This window comes from Eschrichtius robustus, chromosome 9, assembly GCF_028021215.1.
Source record: "Eschrichtius robustus isolate mEscRob2 chromosome 9, mEscRob2.pri, whole genome shotgun sequence".
Lineage (NCBI taxonomy): Eukaryota > Metazoa > Chordata > Mammalia > Artiodactyla > Eschrichtiidae > Eschrichtius > Eschrichtius robustus.
The window spans coordinates 38,755,211-38,776,196 of NC_090832.1; the positions used below are offsets into that span (position 1 = coordinate 38,755,211).

The following is a 20,986-nucleotide window of genomic DNA, read 5'->3' on the forward strand; positions in this document are numbered from 1 at the left end:
AACAAGTAGAAGCAGAACCAACACACACACACACACACACACATATATACATATAGCGATTTATTTCAAGCATTTGGCTCATATGATTGCAGGGGCTGGAAAGTTCGAAATCTGTAAGGCCAGCTCACAGACTGGAAACTACAGTCTCCTAACAATTTCTTCTTCCTCAGGGAGATTTCAGTTTTGCTCTTATGGTCTTTCAACTGATTGGATCAGGCCCACCCAGATTATTGAGGATAATCTTCTTTATTTAAAGTTAACTAATTGCAGATCTTACCCACATTTACAAAATGTCTTCACAGCAACACCTAATTTAGTTTTTAACTGAATAACTGGGTACTATTGCCCAGCTAAGTTGACATGTAAAGTTAACCATCACAACTTCCTAAAATCAATTGTAAAATTTATAGTTCAAAACATAGATGCATGAAAACCAGTCTGTAAACGATTTCTAAATACACGTAGTTTATTGAGGATGTGTGCGAAGAACTGAGGGGTATATCCTTTTGTAGGGAATATACATGTGAGAGCGGGGCCTTGCATGGGTTTAATCCAGAGGTTTTAAACCAACGACTCACAGAAACTGTGATAATCGCTAAGCAGTAGCTGGAGACCTTAAGGGATTGCTCTAAGATTTCGCAACAGCATTCTGAGGCATAAATTATTTAATATGACTAAGATATTTATATTACCTTTTTTTTTTTTTTTGAGGTAAAATCTGTAAGGCTATACGTGGGGACGCGGTGTCAGGACCCCTCGTTGCCCGGGTCGTCCTCGTCGTGCCGGAAGCAGCCGTGTCTCGGCCTCGCCGTCCTCTCTCGTACTCGTCGTCCTGTGGAGGAGCTCTGAGCCCTGGTGGGTGCCGGGGCCTCGGTCGTCATGCGGGACTCGGCCAGTCGTGGGCACCTGCGCGCCGCGCCGCTCCGCCTCCGCCTCGGTCCCCAGGACCTGCTTGCGGGTGATGTCCGCGTGCTGCCGGTCCTGCCTTCGCTCGCTTCCCGCTTCCTGCTTCCTGCGCATCACGGAGGCGTCCACGTTGGCCGGTGAGGTGCTGCGTCGGTGGAGGAGGGAGGTGGCGCCGCCGAGGAGGATGGTCCTGATGTTCTGGGTGGGGGTCCCACCGCGCCGAGGGCAGCTCACCGCGCCGGGGGGGTCACAAACTGAGTGACGGAGCATGGAGAGGCACAGTCCCCAGTCTCTAGATGTTGGGGTGCCATATCTTGGTCAGGAACCGAAAGGCCGGAGGGAGTAAGGAAGTCGATGGGGCTCTTGAGGCACGCCTGGAAGTAGCCGCCCTCGTCGTAGGTGTTGGGAGGCCCGCAGGTGGCCACCTCCCAGTTGTACCGGTCGCCCCCGTCCAGCAGGGTCACCCGGAAGCCCTCCACCGGCTCCTCTTGCAGTCCCTCGAGCTCCAGCAGCAGCGCCTTCTGTGAACTTGGGCACCAGCGGCCGGGCTAGGGCGGTGGCGGCCGGGCCCGGGGCCGGGGTGCGCGGGGCCGCGGGCCGAGGGCCAGGTCGGAGGCCCGGGCGGGGCCGCCTTCCTTCTCCGTGCCGCCTGGGGCCCCCGGGCGCTCCACCTGCCTATGGTACTTTTACAGTAGTTTGTTTCTGTGTTTATAATTCACTCATTTCTTCAGTAATTTTTGTATACTTTTGTTGTATATGTGTCCAGTGGCACTGACTCTCTTTAGTGTAAACCCATGGAAAATTGTTGAGTAGAGAAAATTCGCCTTCCGTCTGCCTGCCTTCACTCTACTCCTTTGGTTCCTCGTTTGCTCAGACTCCTATTATGTTAATTTTGTCCCCAAGCCTTACAGGTCAGGTTGCCTAGAAGTAAAGCTTGATACAGGGATTCTTACACATGTGTTTATTGTGGGAACGCTCTCAGGAGAAAGTGAGGGAAGCAGGATATGGTGCGGGGAAAAGAATTGGGTCTGGAGAGTGCCTAGTGTGATATCACTGTGAAGTTTTTCAGGAAAGGTACTATAGACTTAGTCCAGCTAGAGGCGGGCAGAGCAGTCGATTGAAAGTCTTTGGCCAGGTTCTACCTCAGGGAGATGGATGGGGCTGGCATGTAGCCTCCCAGTCAAACTGGCTTCCATTTGGCTGAGGGAAATTCTCCAGATAGGGGAGCAGGTGTGAGTTGATATTTGCCAACACTCACGTAAGCTAGGGAAGATGTACTCCTCACCTTAAGGGGTATTTGGGCAGGGTACCAATAGCACCGCTAGCATACATTACAATCTTCTCCCTGCACTACTCAGATCCACTTGCTGATTACATTAAATTTTTTCTATCCCAGGACCAGGTGGTTTCACTGGTCAAGTCTACCCAACATTTAAAGAAAAATTAACACCAGTCCTTCTCAAACTCTTCCAAACGAATTGAAGAAGAGGGACCACTTTCAAATTCGTTTCTTGAGGCCTGCATTAGCCTGATACCAAAACCAGATAAGAACACTACCAGAAACAAAAGCTGTAGGCTAATGTCCTTGATGAACACAGATGCAAAAATTCTCAACAAAACATTAGCAAACTGAATTCGACAATAAATTAAGATACATACACCATGATCAAGTGGTATTCATCCCTTGGATGCAAGGATGGTTCAACAACCACTACATCAATAAAAGAAAAGATAAAAATCATATGATCATCTTAATACATGCAGAAAAAGCATTTGATGAGTAATGCCTGGGACACAAGCATGTGTAAATCTTTTAACTTCTTTCTTCTCACGATCTCATCCAAAGGGGAATTCTTTATTTAATCCCTGTTAGTCTGTCTGTCTCCATGTTGGTCCCATGAACAGACTGTCTTATTTATTAAGTTAGATAGGGCTGTTTAAAAAAAGAGTTAATGGGAATCAATACTCTAGTTTCAACCATTTTCTTATTTAAAGTAGTGATCTCTTGCTACCATCTTAATATTTACTACCAAAAAGGTAATTGTTGTTGCTTATTATTTATTACCAAGAAGGACTCAAGCAATAGTAACCATGTCCAGTTAAAACCTGGTAACAGGCAGACATTGCTATATCCTATTTGATCCTGAAATAGGCAAATCTGAATTTATCCAAGCTGCAATATATGGAGTGAATTTGAAGGGACCTTTTTTGAGGAGCAAGGGTCAAATTTAGCTTTGAAGATGCTCTCTTAGCTCCCAAAAGATGACAATATGTTATGAGTTTTTGGGTAGGGATTCTGTCAACTTCCCCCTTCTTCTTTACGCTGTTCAACGGCCTTCTAAAAGCCCACCCAATAAAGCTGGTTATTGTTCTTTTTATCCTTTTGTAATTCCCTCCACCTAGGTAGTACCAACTTTCTTTTGGATAACACAGATCTTCTCATTATTTAGTACCATGAATGATAACAGGTCTAGTAAATCAGGTGTGTCACCTGAATAATTTCTTGGCATCCAAGAGCTTGGCTACATAAGGTGCTTGAGATTGGAGAACTCCCCTTCACAGCTTCTGTCATGGTCAGTTACTAGCATTAAATTGGATATCTCTTTTTGATCATCATATGACAACCTAAGAATACATATTCCTGTGCTTCAAAGGGAGGGTTCTATTTCTTAGTCAAGGAAAGAGTGGGACTATAAGAGTTGTGCTCTCAGAGTAAGTCTGGCAAACTCTCACCTTTACCCACTGCATCAATTTAGTTGATTTGCCATCTTGATGAGACTGCTCACAAACGTTTGCAGATAACTGGGCATCTGTGGTCAACCCAAATAATCCCTTCCATTCATCAGTATCTAGAGTTAGTGATAAGACACCCTTATTTAATCTGAGGATCTATGTAGCAGGGATCACCAGCCTCTGCAGAACTTTTCCATAAAGTGTCCTAGCTTTTTAATAAACAGACTACTCTCTGGATGTCCTGGACATCTGGTCATGGCCCTTGACTACTTCTATAGTCTTTTCGATGATCAATGGTCATAAGCAAGTTACTTTGTGAATAAATATATCTGCTCAGGTGACGACAGGAACAAGAAGAAAAGGCATTCCAGTAATTTTAAAAAGGTTTGATTTCTTTCTGTTCCAATTTTCTAGTTGGCCCTTTAGAGATTTAGTTTTCGTAAATGATGCCAATAGAAGCTTGGAATTCTCTGTCTATCCACTTAGCTACTTCCCCTAGGGATAAGTCTATTTCCTCCAAAGACAATTGGTAAGACTTGTCCCCAGAATCTTCTATAAGGATTTTACCACTTCTTACCAAAGATGTGTAGCAAGAGACCTAGGCCTCAATTTCTTACCAAGTTTTCTTCCCTCTTTCTTAACAAAAACATTCTTAACACTTACAAGTTTGAAAGATAATCTTGCCACTGGTATCAGTCTGTGCCATAAAATGTTGAATTGTCAAAGCTGACGTATAAATGAAAAATCTTACCAGCGCCAAACTTTTCTAATATTTAACTATACAAGCAAGCCACAAGCTGCATGTGGAGAGAGTGAGTTACTCACATGTTTCTCCTTCCTTCTACCAGGTTATTGCTCTGTTCCATCTAAGTCTACTGCCCTTAGGCGGGGCACTTCAGATCCAGACCTAAGACAAAGTCTGCCTCTCCCAAATACCCTGTACTTGTAGCTGCCCTCTTACACTCCTTACTGTGTCCAGAGGATTCTCATTGTATTTCATGGGGATTGGCTACTTTCCTATTAAGTGGCACATATAAATTCCCTGGTTGAAGCAACTCTTTTGTTTAGCTAGCATTGCTACAGGTGCTTTGCATCTATTTTCCTTCTTTCTTTGTTCTTTAGTATTCCTAATTCCTGACTCCTTGGAGCTTGTTTGTCAGTGTTGATGGCAGGGAATAGAATCATTCAGTGTTTTTAAGCAGAAAGGAATTCAGTACCAGAATTAAGGTGCTTACAAAATTGTTCTGGAGTGAGAAGTTAGAGGTCAAGAAATGCTACTGCCACCTCGTGGTCAGGAAAGTGCTGCACCACTGCCAACCTCACAGAGGCATTTCACCCACATCTATTTCAATGGTGTAGACAGACAAGGAGGCTCTTGCATGTGGCACATCTGCTGCATTCTGCTTATTGGCCTGCTCCACTAAATAAGGAAGAATGACCCCCCACATCCTTCATTTTCTAAACTCTAATGAGGACATCTCAATGGTGGAAGCTAATCTCATCTGGAAAACTAGTTGCAAGGGCATCTGGGAAATGTAGTTTTTAGCCATACAGCCCCTATGATTTAGGAGGTTTTAAGGAGGATTTAGGGGGGATTAAACAGGAAGAGAGTAGAACAGAGTAGAACATTCCATAGAGGTGCCAGATGACAATACCTAACACAGATTTATTTGTTACACTTTCGCAATCTCAGAAGCTATTTCAGTATCCTGAGTCCACACCTGACCTGACACATTCTTTCTGCATTTCCCTCTCATGTCTTTTCAATAAATTCATATATTTTAAGAAGTGGCAGCTAGCTATTTATAATTTTTAAAATTAATAATAGTAGATTAGTATTTTCACTGCTGGTGAAATATTTGCATTGTTATTGAGGCTTTCTGGAATCCTAAATTTTGACAGTGACTCTACTGAGAATTTCAGGTCCCATGGCCAGCCGACATGGGAAATGTATTCATTAGTAAGATTTTGGATCCTCTTCCCTTAGGGCACCCGTAAAACCTGCCCTCTTTGCTCAGTCCCTAGAGCTGGTCCCAATCCATTATAGTGTAATACAAATTAATTTATTATTTTGTGGTCACGAAATTATAAGCACTACTTTTCTATCCTGAAAATAATAATGTACAAAATAAAAGGAAATTAATTTATTCTTTTAATATTTCTGGAAGAGGAGTGGATTATTTATAAAAATGATAGTAAAACCATCCATTTCAAAAGTGACAAAAAAGTTTAAAAATTCTTTGGAGTCAGCCTCCAAAAACCTTTTGTCCTGGCCCCTTCTATGTTTGAGTCAGTAGGAACAATCTCGGAACTGCATCCCTTCCAAACTCCAAACCAATAATTGAGAAAATAGTTTAAAGTTCCATTTTTGGAACTTGCTATTTATATGCTAAGTTTGAACTATAACATGGAATAAAAGTTCTTTGAAAATGTCCCCAACATTGTATATCTCATAATAATTATGTTCTGATTTCCTATTGTTTCTTCCCTTGCCCATTCTTTTATCCTTCTTCCTCTGACTCTCCTTGTCTCACCTTTTCACTGTAAAGATTTAAGATGTTTATTTCTTTTCTTCAACTGGTATTTTTTTGTTTAGAGGAGATTTTTCATTGCTCAAATAGTCTTTTTTTTTTCCAGTAAATTAAACACTGCTACAAAGCTGATTTTTTTTAATAAGAATAGAGCTTTTACTGTAATTGTACAGAATACCATGGTAGGAATGTTATTTAAAGCAAAATATTCAAAATATTCAAGATATTGTGACAGGACCAAGAGAGAGACCAAAGAAAAAAGTATAATTTTCTTTTTTTTTTTTTTGCTTCTGGGGAATGAGAATTTGGTGTTACTAATGGTACTGATTTTTCACTGAGATATACTATACACTCTTTTTTAATGAATTCTTGCTAATTAATATCAGACAGTGTAAACCACAGAGGATATAAAGTGAAAAGTTTTAATCAGCCACTGAAATTAAAAAATCCCATATTTTTAATACAGAAAGTTTCAGGAAGATGAATACTTGTTTGCTTTATTAAATATCCAAAATATGAGTAACATCTAGATGCAAATTTAAACATCCATTATGAACTAGTTGAAAACTGTGCCACTTACCAAACTACAAACAATATAATGAAATGACTCTGGGGTAATGCATTTTTTGGTAATTTCTCCTGAAAAAAACAAATGCCCTCATTTCAATAATAGTATGTTCAAATGTTCAAGGATATTTTAACTTTTTGTTAAGTGGTAAGGTCTAAGTTATTTGTGTAAGACAGGGGCCACCATGGCATGTTTATAGACTGAGTATAAAAGAGAGACACAAGAACACAGAGTTCAACGCTAAATGTTTTAAAGGCAACCCCTTCCTTTTCATGCTCATGCCAAGCGCTGTGTGTGACACAAATTGGCTTTTTATTGTTATTATTGTGTGTTAAATGAAAAACTGATGCTACAATAGCAATATTAAATACAGTGTTCATTATAAATATAGCTTATCATCGGGAAAGATTTGCATAAACATTCAATATTTATTTAGTCCTACCTTTGTGTCAAGCACTAATCTCTTTTACATGCATTATTTCATTTATTTCTTTCAACAATCTGAGTGTGCATTGGAAGGAGGGAAAATTATAGCTCATTCCAAGGTGATTTCATGGCATTAGGATTCCAATGAAAAAGAAAAAGTCCAAAAGATATCACAAAAGTAATACTTGTTATCCCACCAGAACTTGTTGTCTCATCTAGCAAGAAGCAATAGATTCTGACTGGAGAGATGCTGTTCCCATGCCTCCTAATGGCAGTTATATACTGTGGGCACCATCGAGGTACAAGCTGTGTTTGCTGCCTGGGCACTTTGGATTCTTTGCTCCCAGGACCCAGAGGAAAGAAGAGGAGTCACGGGCATGGGAAATTGAAACTGATCCCAGGATGAGGTAGGGCTGCTCTTACAAATGGGAGTCAGCCCCGCTGTAACTGTGAATGGACAAGTGCAGCAACACCAGACCAAGAGAGTAATTGTCAAGAGCTTACTGCCTTCAGAAATGAAGGTTTAGGTCATACCATCATGTATACAGCACCATTAACTGGCAAGGTGATAGCCCGGGATGAGGGGATTTTGAAACAAATAATGGAGGAGGGAGAGAATGGGGAACAATGGTGGCCCCCAGATCAACTGCGGAGGCTGGGGCTATCTATTCTTCTTCTCACAAACCTCCCTATTCAAAATTCAAATTATTGACATTATTTAAAATTTTCCTGAGGAAGAGAGGCCCGTGGGGACAATGGAGGAGATTTCCTTGAATCTGTGGAGTGGAGCAAGTGTGGGCTGTGGAGGCCATGAGGGCGCACAGTCGGGCCTGGGCTGCGAGGAGCAGAGTTCACAGAGAGCCCCAGCTGCTGTGTTCTGACATCTGTTGCCCATTTTAATGGAAGCCACACTCCCCACAGGCTGCTCCTACCAATGAGAGAGAGTGGCAGGGACTCAAAGGCAGGCCTGTTCCTTAGAGAAGCAGGAATCCTGGGACAGCAGCCTTTGGCTCCTCAACAGCCTTGTGGAAATGAACTTTCCTTTGAACTTCAATCTAAGATGTTTCCACCCAATTGCTTCCTTCCTGTCCTCTCTCCTCACTCAGGGTCAGATTTGAATCCTGATCTGATGGCTCTCCCAGCCTCCCTTGGATCCCTCCCCATTTTCTCTCATAGCTTGCTTCTCACAAGGCCCGGACAAACACAGACACTTACTGGATGAAAACTGCCCACTTTTACATTGAGCAGCTTTTGCTCACGTTGTGTAACGAGCTGACAGCACAACAACCTTATCTTATAAGGCTGACAAGCCTCATATCTCCCAGAAATTAATCAACATTTCAGGCCTGTTGATAAGACCTTTATAGTTTTTGCTGCTCCTGCAGATAATTGTCTTAAATTCTGGCTCATTTCTTTGTTCAGTTCATTGTGATGTTGAGAAGAAGAAGCAGGTAACAGCGTTTGGGAAGGAAAGAAGAGGTAATAGCATGTTGAAACTGAACACTGCTCTTTTAAATCTTTACCATTAGTTCCAGCAATAAGTTAAACTTTGTTTGATTTTAATTCTCTTCTTGACTTACCATAACCATTTTTTACACATGCTTGTTATATGTTTTATTTCTATTACCAAATATATGTTTATTAATATCAGTACTATTCTTCCCTAAATTTGGACTCTTCTCCCCCTTTAACTTTCTGATTACCAATTATATCAGTCATTCATTTAACCACATTTATTGAAAATCAACCTCTTACCAAGCAAGGAAGGGGGAAGAAGAAATGAATATCAGGTGGATTTTAATCCCAAACATTCTAGAGCTTTTTCATAGCTAGGAGAGACTTCAGGAGAATAATTCTGCCCATTTTTCAGCATGCCTCCTGTTTCTGCCTTTGTTTATCTATGCTCTGTTACCCAGGTCATGTGACCCTTCAGAGAAGGACATGCAACCACATAAGAAGCATAGAAAGCTAACAATTTTGTATATTGGATGAGAAATGAAGGACAATTTATGTAACTGCTACATAGAGCTTGCTATAGTAAGCATATTTTCCCAATCAGAACTTTTTTTTTTGTAATCATGGAAAACTGCTTATTGTGAGCACTTATTACCCAATTGAAATGATTTCTTTTAAGGATAGAGTGTGATTTTGAGTTTTATCCAATTGGAAGCTTATCATGAAGCATGATTGCCTATCTTGATGCATTATATACAATCAGAAATATATGTTAATTAGGAAATTTTGTTCAAGTATGTTTATGAAATGCTTGGTTTAGAAGACCTTGCATTCAAAATTGAGAAAAACATGCTCTCCGGGACAAGGTCTAAGGCAAAAAGAAAAAAAAAAGTAACATCTATCCATCAGTGTTCCTGTGAACCTGTGAACTTCTGTCTTTGCTTTTTGATCAACATTTATTGGCTTCAAACCCAGATTTTTATCTTGGAATCTGATTTTCACATTCATCTTACAGATAGGATAATTCTTCTTTGCCAAATTGGTACCAGACTTAAGTCTCTTTGTTGTATTTTATTGAGCTTTATTTTATGATAGCTCCCCTTAGCTCCCACTCTTGACCTGGCTGGTCCCTTTTTTTTCTAAATTAAATTATTAAAATGTATAACGTACAGTAATATTCTCCCATTAAGATTCTACAGTTACTCTTTTACTATACTGGATTTACCACATACATGTCCCTCTACCCATCCTACAATTTATCTTATTTTGGGATGCATTTCAAAGTTAGTTGCAAACATGACACTTCAGCATGCATATCATTAACTAGAGTTCAATAATTATTGTTCTATTTAATTCTTTAGAGATAAAATTTATATACAAGGAAATGTTCAGATCATCAGTGTTTCATTCCAGGAAAATTTTGACAAAAGCTTTGACCTCTTTACCTAAATCCCTGTGGGCATATTTCTTTCTTTTTTTTTTTTTTTAAACATCTTTACTGAAGTATAATTGCCTTACAATGGTGTGTTAGCTTCTGCTTTATAACAAAGTGAATCAGTTATACACATACAATATGTTCCCATATCTCTTCCCTCTTGCATCTCCCTCCCTCCCACCCTCCCCATCCCACCCCTCTAGGTGGTCACAAAGCACCGAGCTGATCTCCCTGTGCTATGCGGCTGCTTCCCACTAGTTATCTATTTTACATTTGGTAGTGTATATATGTCCATGACACTCTCTTACCCTGTCACATCTCACCCCACCCCCTCCGCATATCCTCAAGTCCATTCTCTAGTAGGTCTGTGTCTTTATTCCCGTCTTGCCACTAGGTTCTTCATGGCTTTTTTTTTTTTTTTCCTTAGATTCCGTATATATGTGTTAGCATACTGTATTTGTTTTTCTCTTTCTGACTTACTTCACTCTGTATGACAGACTCTAACTCCATCCACCTCATTACAAATACCTCCACTTCATTTCTTTTTATGGCTGAGTAATATTCCATTGTATATATGTGCCACATCTTCTTTATCCATTCATCTGTCGATGGACATTTAGGTTGCTTCCATGTCCTGGCTATTGTAAATAGAGCTGCAATGAACATTTTGGTACATGACTCTTTTTGACCTATGGTTTTCTCAGGGTATATGCCCAGTAGTGGGATTGCTGGGTCGTATGGTAGTTCTATTTTTAGTTTTTTAAGGAACCTCCATACTGTTCTCCATAGTGGCTGTATCAATTTACATTCCCACCAACAGTGCAAGAGTGTTCCCTTTCCTCCACACCCTCTCCAGCATTTATTGTTTCTAGATTTTTTGATGATGGCCATTCTGATCGGTGTGAGATGATATCTCATTGTAGTTTTGATTTGCATTTCTCTAATGATTAATGATGTTGAGCATTCTTTCATGTGTCTGTTGGCAATCTGTATATCTTCTTTGGAGAAATGTCTATTTAGGTCTTCTGCCCATTTTTGGATTGGGTTGTTTGTTTTTTTGTTATTGAGCTGCATGAGCTGCTTGTAAATCTTGGAGATTAATCCTTTGTCAGTTGCTTCATTTGCAAATATTTTCTCCCATTCTGAGGGTTGTCTTTTGGTCTTGTTTATGGTTTCCTTTGCTGTGCAAAAGCTTTTAAGTTTCATTAGGTCCCATTTGTTTATTTGTGTTCTTATTTCCATTTCTCTGGGAGCTGGGTCAAAAAGAATCTTGCTGTGATGTATGTCATAGAGTGTTCTGCCTATGTTTTCCTCTAAGAGTTTGATAGTGTCTGGCCTTACATTTAGGTCTTTAATCCATTTTGAGTTTATTTTTGTGCATGGTGTCAGGGAGTGTTCTAATTTCATACTTTTACATGTATCTGTCCAATTTTCCCAGCACCACTTATTGAAGAGGCTGTCTTTTCTCCACTGTATATGCTTGCCTCCTTTATCAAAGATAAGGTGACCATATGTGCGTGGGTTTATCTCTGGGCTTTCTATCCTGTTCCATTGATCTATATTTCTGTTTTTGTGCCAGTACCAAACTGTCTTGATTACTGTAGCTTTGTAATATAGTCTGAAGTCAGGGAGCCTGATTCCCCCAGCTCCATTTTTCGTTCTCAAGATTGCTTTGGCTATTCGGGGTCTTTTGTGTCTCCATACAAATTGTGAAATTTTTTGTTCTAGTTCTGTGAAAAATGCCAGTGGTAGTTTGATAGGGATTGCATTGAATCTGTAGATTGCTTTGGGTAGTAGAGTCATTTTCACAATGTTGATTCTTCCAATCCAGGAACATGGTATACCTCTCCATCTATTTGTATCATCTTTAATTTCTTTCATCAGTGTCTTATAATTTTCTGCATACAGGTCTTTTGTCTCCTTAGGTAGGTTTATTCCTAGATATTTTATTCTTTTTGTTGCAATGGTAAACGGGAGTGTTTTCTTAATTTCACTTTCAGATTTTTCGTCATTAGTGTATAGAAATGCAAGAGATTTCTGTGCATTAATTTTGTATCCTGCTACTTTACCAAATTCATTGATTAGCTCTAGGAGTTTTCTGGTAGCATCTTTAGGATTCTCTATGTAGAGTATCATGTCATCTGCAAAGAGTGACAGCTTTACTTCTTCTTTTCCGATTTGGATTCCTTTTATTTCTTTGTCTTCTCTGATTGCTGTGGCTAACACTTCCAAAACTATGGTGAATAATAGTGGTGAGAGTGGGCAACCTTGTCTTGTTCCTGATCTTAGTGGAAATGGTTTCAGTTTTTCACCACTGAGGACAATGTTGGCTGTGGGTTTGTCATATATGGCCTTTATTATGTTGAGGAAAGTTCCCTCTCTGCCTACTTTCTGCAGGGCTTTTATCATAAATGGGTGTTGAATTTTGTCGAAAGCTTTCTCTGCATCTATTGAGATGATCATATGGTTTTTCTCCTTCAATTTGTTAATATGGTGTATCACGTTGATTGATTTGCGTATATTGAAGAATCCTTGCATTCCTGGGATAAACCCCACTTGATCATGGTGTATGATCCTTTTAATGTGCTGTTGGATTCTGTTCGCTAGTATTTTGTTGAGGATATTTGCATCTATGTTCATCAGTGATGTTGACCTGTAGTTTTCTTTCTTTCTGACATCTTTGTCTGGTTTTGGTATCAGGGTGATGGTGGCCTCGCAGAATGAGTTGGGGAGTGTTCCTCCCTCTGCAATATTTTGGAAGAGTTTGAGAAGGATAGGTGTTAGCTCTTCTCTAAATGTTTGATAGAATTCACCTGTGAAGCCATCTGGTCCTGGGCTTTTGTTTGTTGGAAGGTTTTTAATCACAGTTTCAATTTCAGTGCTTGTGATTGGTCTGTTCATATTTTCTATTTCTTCCTGGTTCAGTCTTGGCAGTTTGTGCATTTCTAAGAATCTGTCCATTTCTTCCAGGTTGTCCATTTTATTGGCATAGAGTTGCTTGTAGTAATCTCTCATGATCTTTTGTATTTCTGCAGTGTCAGTGGTTACTTCTCCTTTTTCATTTCTAATTCTATTGATTTGAGTCTTCTCCCTTTTTCTCTTGATGAGTCTGGCTAATGGTTTATCAATTTTGTTTATCTTCTCAAAGAACCAGCTTTTAGTTTCATTGATCTTTGCTATTGTTTCCTTCATTTCTTTTTCATTTATTTCTGACCTGATCTTTATGATTTCTTTCCTTCTGCTGGCTTTGGGGTTTTTTTGTTCTTCTTTCTCTAATTGCTTTAGGTGCAAGGTTAGGTTGTTTATTCGAGATGTTTCCTGTTTCTTGAGGTAGGCTTGTATTGCTGTAAACTTCCCTCTTAGCACTGCTTTTGCTGCGTCCCATAGGTTTTGGGTCGTCGTGTCTCCATTGTCATTTGCTTCTAGGTATTTTTTGATTTCCCCTTTGATTTCTTCAGTGATCACTTCGTTATTAAGCAGTGTATTGTGTAGCCTCCATGTGTTTGTATTTTTTACAGATCTTTTCCTGTAATTGATATCTAGTCTCATAGCGTTGTGGTCGGAAAAGATACTTGATACGATTTCAATTTTCTTAAATTTACCAAGGCTTGATTTGTGACCCAAGATATGATCTATCCTGGAGAATGTTCCATGAGCACTTGAGAAAAATGTGTATTCTGTTGTTTTGGGGTGGAATGTCCTATAAATATCAATTAAGTCCATCTTGTTTAATGTATCATTTAAAGTTTGTGTTTCCTTATTTATTTTCATTTTGGATGATCTGTCCATTGGTGAAAGTGGGGTGTTAAAGTCCCCTACTATGATTGTGTTGCTGTCGATTTCCCCTTTTATGGCTGTTAGTATTTGCCTTATGTATTGAGGTGCTCCTATGTTGGGTGCATAAATATTTACAATTGTTATACCTTCCTCTTGGATCGATCCCTTGATCATTATATAGTGTCCTTCTTTGTCTCTTGTAATAGTCTTTATGTTAAAGTCTATTTTGTCTGATATGAGCATTGCTACTCCAGCTTTCTTTTGATTTCCATTTGCATGGAATATCTTTTTCCATCCCCTCACTTTCAGTCTATATGTGTCTCTAGGTCTGAAGTGGGTCTCTTGTAGACAGCATATATATGGGTCTTGTTTTTGTATCCATTCAGCCAGCCTGTGTCTTTTGGTGGGAGCATTTAATCCATTTACATTCAAGGTAATTATCGATATGTATGTTCCTATTCCCATTTTCTTAAATGTTTTGGGTTTGTTATTGTAGGTGTTTTCCTTCTCTTGTGTTTCTTGCCTAGAGAAGTTCCCTTAGCATTTGTTGTAAAGCTGGTTTGGTGGTGCTGAACTCTCTCAGCTTTTGCTTGTCTGTAAAGGTTTTAATTTCTCCATCACATCTGAATGAGATCCTTGCTGGGTAGAGTAACCTTGGTTGTAGGTTTTTCTCCTTCATCACTTTAAGTATATCCTCCCACTCCCTTCTGGCTTGCAGAGTTTCTGCTGAAAGATCAGCTGTTAACCTTATGGGGATTCCCTTGTGTGTTATTTGCTGTTTTTCCCTTGCTGCCTTTAATATGTTTTCCTTATATTTAATTTTTGACAGTTTGATTAATATGTGTCTTGGCGTGTTTCTCCTTGGGTTTATCCTGTATGGGACTCTCTGTGCTTCCAGGACTTGATTAACTATTTCCTTTCCCATATTAGGGAAGTTTTCAACTATAATCTCTTCAAATATTTTCTCAGTCCCTTTCTTTTTCTCTTCTTCTTCTGGGACCCCTATAATTCGAATGTTGGTGCGTTTAATGTTGTCCCAGAGGTCTCTGAGACTGTCCTCAGTTCTTTTCATTCTTTTTTCTTTATCCTGCTCTGCAGTAGTTATTTCCACCATTTTATCTTCCAGGTCACTGATCCTTTCTTCTGCCTCAGTTATTCTGCTATTGATCCCATCTAGAGTATTTTTAATTTCATTTATTGTGTTTCTCATCATTGCTTGGTTCCTCTTTAGTTCTTCTATGTCCTTGTTAAATGTTTCTTGCATTTTGTCTATTCTATTTCCAAGATTTTGGATCATCCTTACTATCATTATTCTGAATTCTTTTCCAGGTAGACTACCTATTTCCTCTTCATTTGTTAAATCTGGCGTGTTTTGACCCTGCTCCTTCATCTGCTGTGTGTTTTTCTGTCGTCTCATTTTGCTTATCTTACTGTGTTTGGGGTCTCCTTTTCACAGGCGGCAGGTTCGTAGATCCCGTTGTTTTTGGTGTCTGTCCCCAGTGGCTAAGGTTGGTTCAGCGGGTTGTGTAGGCTTCCTGGTGGAGGGAACTAGTGCCTGAGTTCTGGTGGATGAGTCTGGATCTTGTCTTTCTGGTGGGCACGTCCACGTCTGGTGGTGTATTTTGGGGTGTCTGTGGCCTTATTATGATTTTAGGCAGCCTCTCTGCTAATGGATGGGGCTGTGTTCCTGTCTTGCTAGTTGTTTGGCATAGGGTGTCCAGCACTGTAGCTTGCTGGTCGTTGAGTGAAGCTGGGTCTTGATGTTGAGATGGAGATCTCTGAGAGATTTTCGCCGTTTGGTATTACGTGGAGCTGGGAGGTCTCTTGTGGACCAGTGTCCTGAAGTTGGCTCTCCCACCTCAGAGGCACGGCCCTGATGCCTGGCTGGAGCACCAAGAGCCTTTCGTCCACACGGCTCAGAGTAAAAGGGAGAAAAAATAGAAAGAAAGAAAGAGGCTATAATATAGTGAAGTAAAATAAAGCTATTATAAAGCAGAGCTATACAGACAAAATCTCACCCAGAAGCATATACATATACACTCACAAAAAAAAGGAAAAGGGGAAAAATTAATATATCCTGCTCCGAAAGTCCACCTCCTGAATTTGGGATGATTCGTTGTCTATTCAGGTATTCAACAGATGCAGGCACATCAAGTTGTTTGTGGAGTTTTAATCCGCTGCTTCTGAGGCTGCTGGGAGAGATTTCCCCTTCTCTTCTCTGTTCGCACAGCTCCTGGGGATCAGCTTTGGATTTGGACCCGCCTCTGCGTGTAGGTCACCTGAGGGCGTCTGTTCCCCGCCCAGACAAGACGGGGTTAAAGGAGCAGCTGCTTCGGGGGCTCTGGCTCACCCAGGCCGCGGGGAGGGAGGGGTACGGAGGAGGCGGGGCGAGCCTGCGGCGTCAGAGGCCGGCGTGACGTTGCACCAGCCTGAGGCGCGCAGTGCGTTCTCCCGGGGAAGTTGTCCCTGGATCACGGGACCCTGGCAGTGGTGGGCTGCACAGGCTCCCGGGAGGGGCGGTGTGGAGAGTGACCTGTGCTCGCACACAGGATTTTTGGAGGCGGCAGCAGCAGCCCCAGCGTCTCACGCCCGTCTCTGGGGTCCGCACTGTTAGCCGTGGCTCGCGCCCGTCTCTGGAGTTCGTTTAGGCGGCGCTCTGAATCCCCTCTCCTTGCGCGCCGTGAAACAAAGAGGCAAGAAAAAGTCTCTTGCCTCTTCGGCAGCTGCAGACTTTTTCCCGGTCTCCCTCCCAGCCAGCTGTGGTGCACTAACCCCTTCAGGCTGTGTTCACGCCGCCAACCCCAGTCCTCTCCCTGCGATCCGACCGAAGCCCGAGCCTCAGCTCCCAGCCCCGCCCGCCCCGGCGGGGGAGCAGACAAGCCTCTCGGGCTGGTGAGTGCTGGTCGGCACCGATCCTCCGTGCGGGAATCTCTCCGCTTTGCCCTCCGCACCCCTGTGGCTGCGCTCTCCTCCGTGGCTCCGAAGCTTCCCCCTCCGCCACCGGCAGTCTCTGCCCGCGAAGGGGCTTCCTAGTGCGTGGAAATCTTTCCTCCTTCACAGCTCCCTCCCACTGGTGCAGGTGCCGTCCCTATTCTTTTGTCTCTGTTATTTCTTTTTTCTTTTGCCCTACCCAAGTACGGGGGGAGTTTCTTGCCTGTTTAGAGGTCGGACGTTTTCTGTCAGCGCTCAGTGGGTGTTCTGTAGGAGCAGTTCCACGTGTAGATGTATTTCTACTGTATCTGTGGGAAGGAAGGTGATCTCCGCGTCTTACTCTTCCGCCATCTTCTCTCCTCCCTCCCATATTTCTTTCTTAAATTTCTAGTAGCTAACAGCTCATAGCTCACAGACACATTGACATATGACTAAATTTAGCTGGGGCAAGAAAACACCTTATTGGGAGATAAACTTGGTTTAAAACCAGGGTCACCTCATGGCATCTTGACGGCTAGCCCTAACTATATATGACTATGAAATATTGTCATTTGCCCTTCAACATGGCAGTCAGCAACCTCTTACTCCAGACTGTGAGCTCAACATTTACAGAAAAAATCTCTCATCTTAAATTCCAAACATTTAAGAAGAGATAAATAAATATTTTATACTTTAATAATAAACATAAGTTGCATATTGATCTACACAAGAAATCTGTCCAAACTGATAATGTATAAAAGTATTGTTTGCTTTCCAAATATTTTTAGTTCCTGAGATCAGATAGCGAGAGTTTTTAGGCCTCAGCATTTTATATATATAAATTTCCAAAATCTGTATGCTCCTTAGTTCCTGAATACATATTCTACCTGTCCAAATGCTTAATTTTTTGACCTATTTTGACCTCTAATATAGATCAGAGAATCAAAGGCTCACCCAGATGAGAGTATCTGCAAAATACTGGTCTAGAGTGGTTTGTCAGCCTAATAACGACAGGTAAGAGAATCTTATGAGAAAATGACTATATTCTCCCACTGAAGGATAGCAGAGCTGCTGCAGGATAAAAATGCAATTCCAAATTTCTGTGGACTACAGTTTATTCAACAGGAAAGGATCAAATGATGGTAGAAAGAAATAGACTCTTAGTACGTCTGGGAGTTTCCGTGAGAGCCGCTTCCTTCATCCCAGCAAAGGCTTTTCTTGACATGTCCTTAGCAGAGGTGTCACTGGGGGTAACAAACACCTCCTGAGAGTCACTTCTGGATTTTCTTAAGGACATGAACTAAAATACACCATTTCATGTTTTCAGAATCACATATGTTGCAATTACTCAGCTCCTGAAGTGCTCTGCCTCTTCACTATACCACATGCTCACTAGTTCACAGTTTTGCACCTTCATCGTAACATTGTATCATGCCCTCAGGTGATCCATCACTAGCCTCTACTGGCAGTAGCCTCCCTAAGCCTCCTGCAAATGTTCAGAAACATAAAACAAGGTCATACCTAGAGACTGAAATAAAGGTATAGGCAGATCTTGGCACTCTACACATTCATGATAAGAACCAACCAAACTTTTCTAAGAGGCAAATGAGGCTGTCAAGCCTTAAGTTGACCAAGTCTAACTTAAACCAAGTTAGTAAAGCTAGTAAGGCTGAGAGCCTGGGTTACTCAGCAGGCTTATGGAAACAGACTCTCGCAAAGCCTTTTTGCAGCCTGATTCTGATGTACTGGATTCTGTTTAGTTGCCTATAGTAGTCTGTTAAGGGTCTTTCCTTCTACCTGCTGTGATATCTGACACTTACATGATCACTAATCCATCACTGAAGTTCCTGGCCTCTTGCAGATTCCAGCTTCTAAGAGGAGCAGGTCCTATTGTATTGATTGACTTTACATGCTCTGATATTCCAGATAACTTCTTTCTGTGGTGCTTCTTTAGTCTTGGTATTTTAATAGTTACCAGCCAGGATTGAAGTGAACCATAATAGATTCCTATATCCATTCAGTCATTCCAATATTTATTGAGCATCTATCACATGTCATGCCCTGAACTAAGATCTGGGACATAATATTAAATACAATTTGGCTTCTATTCAATGACATAATATGAGAGGAGAAAAATATTCAAAAAATAATTACAATACTGTGTGATTAGTGCAAAAATGGAGATATGTATTAAAGAAGAGTGGGAATTAATCTCCTTCACTTGGATAGCAGTGGAAAATGGTAGAGAAGGCCTACAGAGAAGACATACAAACTCTGTCTTTAATGATGAGAAGTTTGTACCGCTGGGAATTGTGGGTAAGATGATAAAGCGCATTCCAAGAAGTTAAGTATTAAAGACATGGTATGAAATTATAGGATGGATTAGAGGAATCTTAAATAATTAGAATGTCTAGATTCATGCTACCACATGGCATTGGTGGGTGATGAGGTTGGAAAATTAATAATAATAGCAAATATTTAAGTGGTAGTTTGTCCTATGTATATTACATGTTTTAAGTCTTTACAGGAACTCTGTGAGGTAGGTATCCTGTCTTCATTGTTTTCCCTATTTTGTAGATGTAGGAATGCAGGCAGAGAAAGGCTACATAAGTTGATAAGGTTGTATAGTTAATAGGTTGTAGAGTCAGATTCAAAACCAGGCAGACAGAAGTTTTCCCCTGATTTTATTTTCAAGTTCAGCTTTTTTTGAGGTAAAATGTACATATTATAAAATTCAACTTTTAAGTGTTGACAGTCTAGGAATTTCGACAAATGCGTTTGATATTCATCCATATGGTGGCATATATCCGAAGTTCTTTCTTTTCTATTGCTTCAATAGCTTCCATTATGTGAGTTCCATAATCAGTTTATCTGTTTACTGGTGGGTAGACATTTTTCTTGTTGTTTTACTTTTTAATTATTATAAATAATATTATGTTAAATATTATGTCTGACAGTTCCAACATCTGGGTCATTTTAAGTCTGGTTCTTCTGATTGCTATGTCTCTTGACAATGACTATATTTTTTCCCCTTGCTTTTTTGTGTGTCTCATAATTATTTATTCCATGATGGACATAATGTGTAAACCAGTAGAGATTCAGGTAAATAACATTTAGACCTGAGAAATGTTATATGTGAAGAAGAAATGGGCACTCTTCTCTCAGGCCATTAGTGTGGGTATTGAGTCAATCCAGTAAGAAGCTGAGCCAAATTTGGATTTTGTTTTGGCTTTGATTATTGTCAGTGTACCTCAGGCTTCAATTTCCTCTAGCATTGCCTTGTGCTTAGGGTGAGGGCTAGAGTACCACAAGGTTTTATTTCCTCCCTCAGTGATTTTGTTCTACCCTCATTCTCTGAATGCCTGTACAACAAAGGGAGTGCACACGCTCTCTCTCTCTGTCTCTCTCCACATGCTCTTCCCCTACTGCAGCAACAGAATTTTGTAGCCTGTTACTTGGTATAATTTAGGCTTCCGGTAGGGATAGACATATTCTCTGTCGTTCCAGTCCAGTCTCGATCTTAAGCAGATCCTGTGTGCCTGAGCCCAGGGCAGGATTTATGCCCCTTCTCCCCACGTCAGCCAAAGTCTAACTTCTCCCCGCGTCAGCCAAAGTCTAACTTGTATCTGTTAGGAGTGTTTTCTCCCCCTTTGCTAGTGGTATTACAATAGGATGCTGGGTCTCAGACTCTTTTCTGCTGCTTTCTCTAACGTAGAGGGATTTTTTTCCTTTATCCTTCCTGTAGCATCAGTGGGTGTTCACCTGTACCCTAAAGGTGACAGGGTTTGCTGGCCTTCCCCAGTGGCTTTAGACTTTTGCTCCATATGTGAGAAGGCCTGAGGGTAGGGGTGTAGGGTTCCATACCTTTCCCTCAGTGATGGCCAATCTCCTTCATGTCTGCACTACCTTGGGGGGCTCTTTTTGGTCTCCAAACCTTTCTTACAAGCAATGAATGAAGGTCCATGGAAAAGAAACTATGATGTGTGCAAATTCCACTTGGGTCTAGAACTTCCAGAGATTCTATATTGTCACAGTAGTCCACACTTAATTAGAGGAACTCACTGATTTTCTTTTAACCTAATTTCTTCTTATCTTCTTATATGGTAGATAATGCTTCTTCCTCCCATGCTATTCCTCATGTGAGAAAGTCCTTACGTTCCATCTCTTCTTGGATTTCTTCTTGCCTCTCTTTGGGATTCAGATTACGTCATTGCCTCATAACCTCAGCAATCTGATGGAGTCAAT

General features: G+C 40.9%; 1 pseudogene; it reads right to left on the bottom strand.

The window, feature by feature from the left end:
* Positions 1-746: 746 nt before the first annotated feature.
* LOC137769116 (ubiquitin-conjugating enzyme E2 R1 pseudogene) lies at positions 747-18,038 on the bottom strand (annotated as a pseudogene).
* Positions 18,039-20,986: the final 2,948 nt, after the last annotated feature.